The 10,874-nt window shown below is 42.4% G+C and overlaps 1 protein-coding gene and 1 pseudogene across 7 annotated transcripts in view; one reads left to right on the forward strand and one right to left on the reverse strand.

The window, feature by feature from the left end:
• Prpsap2 (phosphoribosyl pyrophosphate synthetase associated protein 2) overlaps window positions 1–1,658 on the reverse strand; it is a 44,535-nt gene extending 42,877 nt beyond the window's left edge. For 2 of the 7 annotated variants that reach the window (XM_047544266.1, XM_047544261.1), the window contains exon 1: window positions 261–1,470. The gene's annotated coding sequence lies outside the window, so the exon portion shown is untranslated. Of the gene's footprint in view, window positions 1–260; window positions 1,471–1,527 lie in introns of those variants that run through there. The other 5 variants (XM_047544263.1, XM_047544265.1, XM_047544267.1 and 2 more) reach the window with 5 other exon arrangements.
• A 74-nt stretch (window positions 1,659–1,732) lies between these two features.
• On the forward strand, window positions 1,733–9,952 carry LOC124979704 (jupiter microtubule associated homolog 1-like; annotated as a pseudogene).
• The last annotated feature ends 922 nt before the right edge of the window (window positions 9,953–10,874 follow it).

Below are 10,874 nucleotides of genomic sequence, written 5' to 3' on the forward strand. Positions count from 1 at the left end.
TCATGCAGAGACCTGGGTTCAATCCCCAGAGCAAAAAAAAAAAAAACAATACTGAAAATTTACTGGCAAAATTTAAATCTAATTACTCTTCCATTCTTCTGTGACCCCAGACATGTTGCTCATCTGTCACCAGAATGTTTTCTTATGCCTAATGCTTAACATTTTCTGAGTGATCTGAACTTTCATGAGAGCTCAATGAAGCAGATATGAGAATTAAACCCATTTTAGAAACAGGGAAGTTTAGAGATGAAAAACCTTACTCAAGACTGCATGGCCTCTCAGCAGCAGACAGAACTTGGTCTATGCCTGATTTGTAAGAGTTGGTAGTATACAATACTAGCTGCACATCCTGTCTCCACCAACACAGAAAATGACTTGCTACCTTGCTGAATTCCACCTACAGGGAACAGAACCGAGCGAATATCCAGATTTTGAAAAATGTCTATTGCAAACATGCCTTGTTTAGAAAACAATTCATATTAAAGTGTCAAACAAAGAATACAAAAGTTTGATTCACCATTTCCAACTCCTGAAATTTACCCCCAAGGAAACAAGGACAAAACTCTATGCTCAGTGATGGTAACTGCTTTTTTAAAGAGCAGAAATTCTGGACATAAACAAAGGCTCCACAGTGGGGTATTCAAGAACAACTTTGACTATGTACTCAATATAATAAATATTCAACACTATATAAACAAAGTTGCTTATGAATGGGGCAGAACTGTGTAATAAAGATACAGAACAGCATAGGGAAAGAATACGGACAAGAACGGTATTCTTTAGTGGGGTTCGATAATGTGGGTAAATTATTTTTATTTGTATATTTAAATTCTTGAAAAAACCTACAACGTTAGCGATCATACCTAAAGCGATCAGCCTAAAGCTTCATTCCACATTTTCATATTCCTTACACAACCTATCACCCAAATTGAGCAAACATTAAAATAATAAAAAGTAGATCCTTATCATCAATATACTATATACTGGGGATGAAACATTTTAAAGTAGAACAGTATCTTTAAAAAGCACATCTCGGTGCTCACTCAACCTCTGCAGGTTTGAGTTGAGTGGAATAAAATGACTCTTTTGTACGTAAACACCTGCGACTAACAAGGCCAAGCAAACTAAAACTAGGGGTGCGCCTACATTAGGGATGCGCGAGTAGATCGCATGCTGACTTGGGACTTGCTTCCTGCGCTGCTCCGCCGCAGGTCCCATAATTAGGAATTGCTTCCCAAGAGGCGTCTAGAGTTCTCCCGCCCCCGCGCCCTAGGCCCCGGTCCCCGCCAACCCAGCGAGAAGGAGGGAGGGAAGGAGGGAGGGAGGGAGCGAGGGGTTGACTGGCGGCGCGAGGCTGGAGTCTCCCTCGGCACCGCAGCCTCGGCCGCGGCACCCCGCCCGTCGAGCCGCGGGGCTCCCGCCCCGTGCACCTGTGCTCGGTAATGCCAGTGTCCCACCGCTATTCGCCGCTGGCTCCCGCCCGCCTACCTGGCCCCGACCCCAGCCCCGGCCCCGGCCCCGCCGCACCCTCCGCTGTCGAAGGAAGAAATGGCCGGCTCGCCAGGCGGTGTCTCTAGGAGCAAAATGGCGGACCATGCGCAAGAACCGCATCCGCAGCGACAGAGAGGCCCGGGATGACGCGGGGCGGGGCCGGAGCAGGGCTCGAGGAGTCACGTGGCTCGGGCTTTGGGCGTGGCCTACTCGAGGGGGTGGGGCGAGATCTTCCGGTCCAGGTCATAGGGGTGGGGCCACATGGAGCGACTGCTGGGGAAGAAGGTGGGGCCAGGAGCTGGGACCGCGAGCGGGGATCAAGGAGATTCCCAGCTTGAGTTTGTGGGCGTGGCCCACCCAAGGGAGAAGGACACAGTGAGCGTGGCGAGGGTGGAGGTCCGGCAGATACGAGGGGCTTGACGGAAGACCGGGCTATGCCTATTAGTGTACCTGGGAGAGTGTGGGTCGCAAGGATTATGTGGGCTTGGAATTATAGGTGTCTGGGTCAAGTCTTTATTAGCCTGCAACCTTGAGCAAGCCACTTCATCTCTCTGACTCTCAATTTCTTTGTGTGAAAAACAGATGATCACAGTACCTATTTTATGGGATTGTTGAGAGGAATAAAATGATACTTGGAGATCTTTCAGCAAGGTTCCTGGCATTTCGTAAGTGCTCACTTATTATTGTTATTATTATTATTTCTTTTGCTGCCCTATTCTTAAGAATTGGTGCTTTGGGTATCCATTGCTTGAATTCTTTATAACTTAAGTATGTTTACTCATTATTATATGTATATAACATAATCATAACCAACATATATGTAGCACTTACTAAGTGTGAGACCAGGTCCTTTTTTAAGTATTTTACATACATTTGCAGCAATTTATTTACTCCTCACAAGACCATGAAGTGGGTATTATTATTTTGTGCGTTTTAATAGTTCTGCAGTCAGAACAGGCACCTACATTATTTACTTTTCCAATAACAAAGTAATGGACAAAATTCAACTCAGGAGGCCCTGTAGAACTTCTGCACCTAGCTAACCCCCTCTCCACACTACCTCTTCAATTCTATTTTGAATTTTTCACAACAGTGTGGCATGATATCTTTCTTCGGAGGTTGCACTGGGAACTACAGGTAACTGGTCTTTATAGTCCTACATCTTATTTTACAAAAGATACAAGCATCTCAATTTATGGATTATAAATTATGTGACAGTTCATGGAATGTAGTTGTTTGAGATATTTCTTTTGTCTTACTTTACTGAGACATGCCTCTTTGCAAGGTTTTTGAGCCCACTGATATATCTTCATGACAAAACTGATTCTCTTCCAGAGGACCTGTGTAAGACTTTCTTCTTTTCTGTGTTCTGACAGAATTCGCTACACAGCCCTACCATGTGCAACAGGTGGTGTTGACTCTACCCTTCACATGTTGACCTGTGGTCTGAAATGGCCAGTCAGAGCCATTTGGGACCAGAAGTGTTTTGGCTTTCTGATTTTTTTCTGGATTTTGGAATATTTGCGTATACATAATGAAATATCTTGGGGATTGGACCCTATAAAAATGAAATTTGTTTCATATACACCTTATACACGTAGCCTGAAGATAATTTTACACAATATTTTAAATAATTTTGTTTTTGTATCAGGGATTGAACCCAGGGGTGCTTAACCTTGAGTCACATCTCCAGCCCTTTTTATCTTTTATTTTGAGACAGGGTGTCCCTAAGTTTTTTATGGTCCCGCTAATATTTTAAATAATTTTGTGCACAAAACAAAGTTTCACTTTGTATCATCCCTAGAGAAAAGTGGGATAGTAAAACACCATGTTCCTGACTGTCCTTTTTCTATTTCCCAAACCCTAGCCAAGTTAAGGGAACAAAGAGGGCAAGCCTGGGCAGTATACACATTATCTTGAAGGAAATTGGCTTTCTCTTGTGAACACTGGGAACTGGGGCAAGTTAGTGTTATCTGTCAAAAGCTATTTCTGCATACTTGCCAGGACAGTTGCTCCTTGGACAACTGTTCATACAGGTAAACAAAGCAAGTTAATGCTGATGTCACTGTTTCTGTAGTCTTAACATAAAAAAACCCTCTCTCTCAGTGGGAACTGGTACTGAACTGAAGGCATTGGAAGCCTATGTGTCACTCATCCGGCCAGTTTCCACTGGACAAAATGCTGTGAGGGAGAGGAGGCCCTACTTGGTAAAGCACCCTGAGAGATGGAGGTGCTATTTTTCTGTCACCCCTGAACTCTTCTTGGAGCAATTACCAATCTCCTGCAAGCTTTTCCCAATAAAGCGTATGTCTCCCATGCCATTTCTGGGCAATTTCTTTGTCTTTCCTGCAACCTACTCCACTACCCTTGCACAACTGGGCTGTGGATGAGACACATGGTACGGAATATTCCACTCATGGCATTACATCAGTGGTCAAAACATTTCAGATTTTGGAGCAACTTGGGTTTCATATTTTTGAATTAGGAATGTTCAACCTATATTTGGGTAATGATTTGGTAAATATCCCTACCACAACCCTTAAAGACTTTAAGCACCACAATGGCAAGCTTTTTGTCTCTCACTCTTTCCCAGTGCCCAGCAATGTGCCTGGCACAAGAATGGTACTCAAGAAATGTCTGTCAAGTGAGTGCTTTTTGCTTGGTGTAAAGGAGATGAGCAGCAACCAAGAATGATGTAGCTGAGCTGGCTGTAGCATATGACTGTTTACAGGGGCCCACAGTGACATCTTATTTCTCATTGGTTCTTCTCCCTGCAGGCACTAAGCTTGGTTTCATTTGTTTTCTTTTAGCAGATACTATGTCTCTATTTGCTTTCCACTCTCCAAAAACTCTGGAAGTCTGTCGTCAAATTTCCCTACCTCCTTATTTTTGAAATTTAAGCCACAGGAGTAAGTCATGATGGATGTCCAGTCTAGATGACCCACAGGATGACTGCAACAGTGTGGGCCCTAAGCAAGAACCACCCAGCTAAGTCAAGTAAACCAGGCAAAATTGAGAGATAATTATAAAATTTTGTATTAAGGCACTGAGTTTGGGGTTTCTTTGTTATGTAATAGGTAAAAAGCAAGAAAGGAACAAGAGCCCAATTTAAAAGCCTGTGGACAGTTGCATGCTAAAGCCATCTTTGGTTACTTCATTGTTAAACTTCTTAATTCCTTACCCATTTGGGGGCTTGCAGTGGGCTTTCACATATAATGGAAATGCCCAGCTTGCCACACACATCATTGTCCATATTCAAGGGTCAAACTGCTGCCTATACAATATGAATCAAGATGCCAAAGTCAAAGACATTTCTCTTCACCTGTTTTTTAAAAGAAGAAAGAAGGGCATGTAGTGCATGCTTATAATCCCACCTGCTAAAGAAACTGAGGCAGTTTTGTAAGTTTGAGCCCAGTCATAGCCAGACACTGCCTCAAAAATTAAAAATAATAAAAATAATAAAGAGCTGACTTATAGCTCAGTGGTACAGCATTTACCTAACATGCATGAAGCCCTGGGTTTAAATCCCAAGTACTGGGCAGGGATGGGGGGAATGGAAGGGACGGAATCTTTGCTATAGTTTAATAGAAGTTTTTCATGGTGTAGTGACAGAATAATTCTTTGTTTTCAAATGATTGTTGAAATGAAGAAAACAGGGACATGACTGTCAAACACTAGGACTAGGTTCTCCCTTCCTCTCTCCTCTCCATTGCAGAAATGACATCCTAGAGATACCATTGCTTCTATGAGCTTTTAGTTTCCTCACCTGAAAAATGATCACTCATGTTAGTGATATGGAAAGTTTGGTCCCTGTGTCTGAAGTAAAGCCAATAATGAAGAAAAGGTTTTGAGAAAAAGGAAAAAGTTTTATTGCTTTGTTAGCAAAGGAGAATACAGCAGCTGTGATTCTAACTGCCGGGGGAGCAACTGACTTTTAAAAAAGGGATACAAAGGCTAATGCTCAGCTTGCCCTATCAGGTCTCATAATTTATTTGTAACCTCGAGAGATAGCCGTTTCTTAGACCCACTTGTACCAGCCCTGAGGTCTGGATTCCTTCATTCCTGTGGTCATTGAGCTGAAGAAAAAATAACTACCTGGGACAGGAAGAAGGTTCATCTTGCTTCCTTCCCTCATGGTTAAGAAGGGGGAGAGAGAGAGGAGGAAAGACAAACCATATCACTTTCAAAATACATTACCAGTGGCAAAGCAGCAAGGGTTATGTTCAAGGCATGGAGTGGACCCCATTACATCGGCAGCTGTTTAGGGTTGGAGGTGAGCAATGACATTTCCATGGAGTCCATGGAGTAAGAGGTCACCAGAGGAAGCTGTTTTGCAGCTGCCTTTTTGCCCTTGAGTCCCTGGCCATCCAGCCTCCAAGGTGGAGTGGGACTGCAGCTAGTCTTGCTGTGGGAGACAGCAGAGGCCAAGACCAGGGCCCCAGTCAAGGGATCCTTAGAAGTTTCTCTCATTGGATCCCTTCCTCTATTCTCTAACCTTTCTCTTTTTCCTGTTTGCCCCCAAGTGAAAAGAACTTTATTTTTTTGTGATTAAAATAATATTTACATATCATAAAAAATCAAACAAGCTAGGAGAATAAAATTATACATCTGCCTTTATCCTATGTAGGTAATCACCTCTGATACTTTTTTGACTTTATTTTTCATTTAAAAATTTATTGTGCACCAGGTTCCAGGTTGATAAATTTAGGTTGATGTCATCATTATGAAAATGATGGACAAAATTAGCCCAGATTGGGAACCAGCAACCAGGGTCCAAATTCTTTCTCTTGTCTCCCCAGCTGTGTGATCTCAAGCAAGTTCCTTTAGTTCTCTGCACCCATTTCCTCATCTGTAAAAAGGGAACGTTACCAGGATCTACCTCATGGGTGGTTGTGGTGACCAGGTGAGTTATGAACCAGCACACAATTGACACTCTTTATTAGCTATACTTAGGAGCTATTGTGGTATGAAGGGATCATAGTTTTGTTAAACAAATCCCTAATTCTGGATACTTGTTACTATTATATACAATCTGTATCTGTACCATTGCCCAATGTCAAATTGTTAGAAGGTTGTTTACTTGAAAGGGCATGCCCTTGAAACATTTTGTTTCCCAGAATGTGTATACTCATCTAGATTCTCACCAGGAAGGTAGAAAAGCTTGAGTCCCTTGCCCTTACCAGTGCCAGGCACTATCCATGTTTTAACTTGGCAGAGTGAATGGTCAATGTTTCTTGGACTTTAAAAATGACTTGTCCAAATCCTGCTGCCTATAGTTATGTGGGCCATCCTGCTGCTTGACTTCATGTCTATTCATTCACTCAACACACATTGATTGAGTACTTCCCACATGCCAAGCCCAATGCCAAGACCTGGAGCTATAGCAGGAAACAAAAAACCAAACAAAAAAACATGTACTTCATAAAGTGACCACAGTAGATCAGCCATTTCATGTAAAGTGCCTAACAAAGTCCTGCTTTAATACCCAGTAATCTATGACTAAAGTGTTTGCAAGTGAGTTTGTATTTATTTTCTAATGTATACATAGTATTATTATCATCATATATGGCATTCATTACCATTACACATAATGAAACATATTACATATTACCATTTTTAGGCTATAGACCTGAGAAGTCCCTCTCTGACCCTCAGTTTCCTCATCTTTACCTCCAGGCAATATTGAGAGGATGGAGTGGAAACATATATTCATGGTATCTGGCAACAAACCAAATCATAGTGAAGTTGAGACAGGCCACACACAGGCTCCTGCGGTAGTTTTCTTTCAGTAGCACCCAGTGAAGATCTGGGGCTTTGAGCTTTTAGCAGGCATTCTGTTCTCCTTGGCACTCTTGGCCCACACTGTATTCTTACAGCAGCATCCCACCTGCTAGGACATTTTTTTTGTTTGTTTCCATAATTAGAAAGTGAATAGTTAAATGTTGATGATTTCCCCATGTAGCATCCCCAATTCAATGCTACTGGGTTGCTCCCCACCAGAGTCAGCATTACAGCAAATGCTCTCCTCTCTCAAATCACATTCCTCTGGCTTGGTTACTCTAAACCTATCATCCTGAGCAGGAGTCTTTTGGACCTATTGATCCCCTCCTCCACCTGCTCTGTCACTGTCCTAGCTGGAGAGCCCCTTTGCTACCACCCTTCAGGCCATTTCTTCTTCCTCCTTCATTGGAAGTTACTCCCAGAGAATTCTAAGGATGGGGCCCTTGATTTTCCTTCCTAGGGCTTCCAGGGAGTAAGGCTGGTGTACCTCCTTTAGGGACTTTCACCACTCACTCATATTTCGTATTTGCTTGAGATAGTAGCAAAGAGAAAGAAGATTTTCCTCTGTTTACATTCTATCATAAGTGTATTAATCAGGAATCTTGCAATGAAACACAATTTAAACTAGCTAAAAACCAAAAAGTTGGCAGGGAGAGGTTGCTTCATTTTCACAGTAAAGAAGGCCAGGGATAGTTTCAGATATGGTTAGATCCAGTGCTTAACTATGTTTCTCTTCAAATTTTCCCTGATTTTTTTCTTCTTCAGTGATTTTATTATCAGCCAAGCTCTACCCAGAATATATGAAAGATTTAAGAATCAACAGTAAGGTTTACTGCATGCACACTAAATTGTTCATAATAATAAAAACAAAACAGAAAATAACAAGTGTTTTTGGGATGTGGAGAAATTGGAACACTTACCATTGCTGGTGGGAACGTAAAAATGGTGCATTTACTGTGGAAGACAGTGTTTTAGTCATCTTTTTTCATTGCTGCAACCAAAAGACCTGACAGGAACAATGTTAGAGGAGGAGAAGCTTATTTGTTGTCTCGCAGTTTCAGAGGTTTCAGTCCACAGAGAGCTAGCTCCGTTCCTCTGGGCTTGAGGTGAGGCACATCATGGCAGAAGAGTGTGGTGGAGGAAATCAGCACAGGACAGGACAATCAGGCAGCAGAGAGAGAGAGAGAGAGAGAGAGAGTTCTGCTCAATAAGGACAAAATATATACCCCAAAGGCCTGCCCCCAGGGACTCACCCCTTTCAGCCATACCCTATCTGTCTATAGTTACCATCCAGTTAATCTGTATTAGAGAATTAATGCGCTGATTATGTTAAGGTTCATAACCCAATCATTTCACTGATAAACTTTCTTGCATTACCTCACACATGAATTTTCCGGGGATACCTAATATTGAAACCATAACAGTTGAACACTTCCTTGAAAAATTAGACATAGAGTTAGCACATAACTTATCCATTCCACTCTTAGTTACATGCCTGAAAGCAGTGAAAACATAGACAAATACATGTATATAAATGTTGATAGCAGAATTATTCACCAATGACTCAAAGTTGGAAATAACCCTAATGTCTGTTAATAAATGAATGAATGCACAAAATATGATCTGTCCATTCAATGGAAAATTATTCATCCATGAAAAGGAATAAAACACTGATTTATTTTACTATATAAAAGAACCTCAGAAACATGATGATAAATGAAAGAAATTATTCATGACAGGTCACATATGAAATGTCCAGAATAGGAAAATATATTTAGACAGAGAGCTGACTGGTGATTGACAAGAGCTGGTAGAAGAAAGAAGTGGTAGTAAATGCTAATGGGTATCAGGTTTTCTTTTGGGATAATAGAAACATGTTGAAGCCAAGGAAAGTACATATAATAGTTGTACTAAATGCCACTGGATTATATGCTTTAAAGTGGTAATGACCCAGTGACTTTGGTGGCTGGGGCAGAAGAGGTACAGGTTCAAGGCCAGCCTGGGCAATACAGTAAGACTCTGTATCAAAATAAAAAATAAAATGAGGCGGAGGCTCCTGCAGCGGTGACCGGTTGTGGGTCTGGAGCACCTCTGCGCCACTCGCATCCAACGCTTTGGGCATTCTGCTTCCGAGTCAGCCTATCTTGCTCCTCAGTGCCATGACCACCTCCTACCACCTTCAAGGGTGTTGACCCTAACAGCAAGAATAGCTTCCGGGTCTTGTGGCCTCTGGGTGGTGGATCCACTTTCTCATTAGGCTTTGATGAACCAACAGAACAGCCCGTGAGGAAGAATAACATGACCTCTAACATCTTTGGAACACATGAAGAAAATCCCCCTTCTTGGGCCAAGTCGGCAGGTGCCAAATCTAGTGGAGGCAGGGAAGATTTGGAGTCATCTGGACCACAGAGAAGACACTCTTCTGAAGCAAGCTCTGGAGACTTCTTTGATCTGAAGGGAGAAGGTGATATTCATGAAAACATGGACACAGACCTGCAAGGCCGCCTGGGGCAGAGTGAGCAAAAGCCTGTGCCTCAGCACCTGCACCATCCAGAAGAAACCCTCCTGGTGGCAAGTCCAGCCTGGTCTTGGGTTAACTGACTATCTGGAACTCTGTCATTTTGTTCGTTTGTTTTCTACACAACTCAAGCCTGACTCTATATCTTTTGAATTTGTTTCATTAAAAAGAAGGACTTTATGTATTGCTGTCTTTTTTTTTGTTTGTTTGTTCATTTTCTTCTTCCTCGTTTTTCCTTTTGAAGAACAGGTTTCTCTTTCTCTGACTCCTGGGTCTGTGGGCCATGGCATGAGTGTTTTCTAGTAGTAGATTGAAGGGAAAGTTTTGTGACACTTAGTACCATGTTTTTAAGCACAAATCATTTGGTTCCTGATGTGTTAGAGGTTCTTTTGTACTGAGGTTTTTGACACACTGTTCTTGGACATGTGTCAAAAACCATGATTGGACAGACCTTCTGCAGTCTGCAGCCCAGGCAGCCCCACCATGCCGGATGGTCTGTATGCAGAGCTTCTCCATGGCGATGCCCTGTGTATCAATACCCTTGGCTGAAGCATCTTCCTGTGCCATATAGAAGAGGCCTGCGCCTCACAACTCGCTGCCTGAAAGCAAAGAAGCTGCCTTTTCTTTTAACCTTAAGAAGTGAGCCAGGTACTAACATGACTGACTGGCCGAGGAGCAGGAGGAAGGCTTCCAATGCAATCAAGCCGCTGGGATTCAAAGCAGTGAAGCAAGCCAGGGAGGCAAGCACACCAAGGTGGTCCCCATCCAGGAGCGGGTCCCACAGGGGCACTGTTCTTACTGAATAGTTTGATGCTGTGTGCATGATGCCAGTGCTTGATCATGAAATGACAGTCTCATCTTTAAAAATGTGTGTTGTACTCACAATCCTGGACTGTTGCTTAAAGTAAACAATACCCACATTTTGAAAAAAAATAAAATGAGCTGATATAGTTCAGTGAGAGAGGGCACCTGAATTCAATCCTGGGTACTGCTGAATGAATAAATAAGTAAAAATGATAAAATGGGTAATGACTAAAGACAAGTTATTTACATTTCCCCTTAAAAACCCACCCATAGTAATAGT

Source organism: Sciurus carolinensis, chromosome 3, assembly GCF_902686445.1.
Source record: "Sciurus carolinensis chromosome 3, mSciCar1.2, whole genome shotgun sequence".
Lineage (NCBI taxonomy): Eukaryota > Metazoa > Chordata > Mammalia > Rodentia > Sciuridae > Sciurus > Sciurus carolinensis.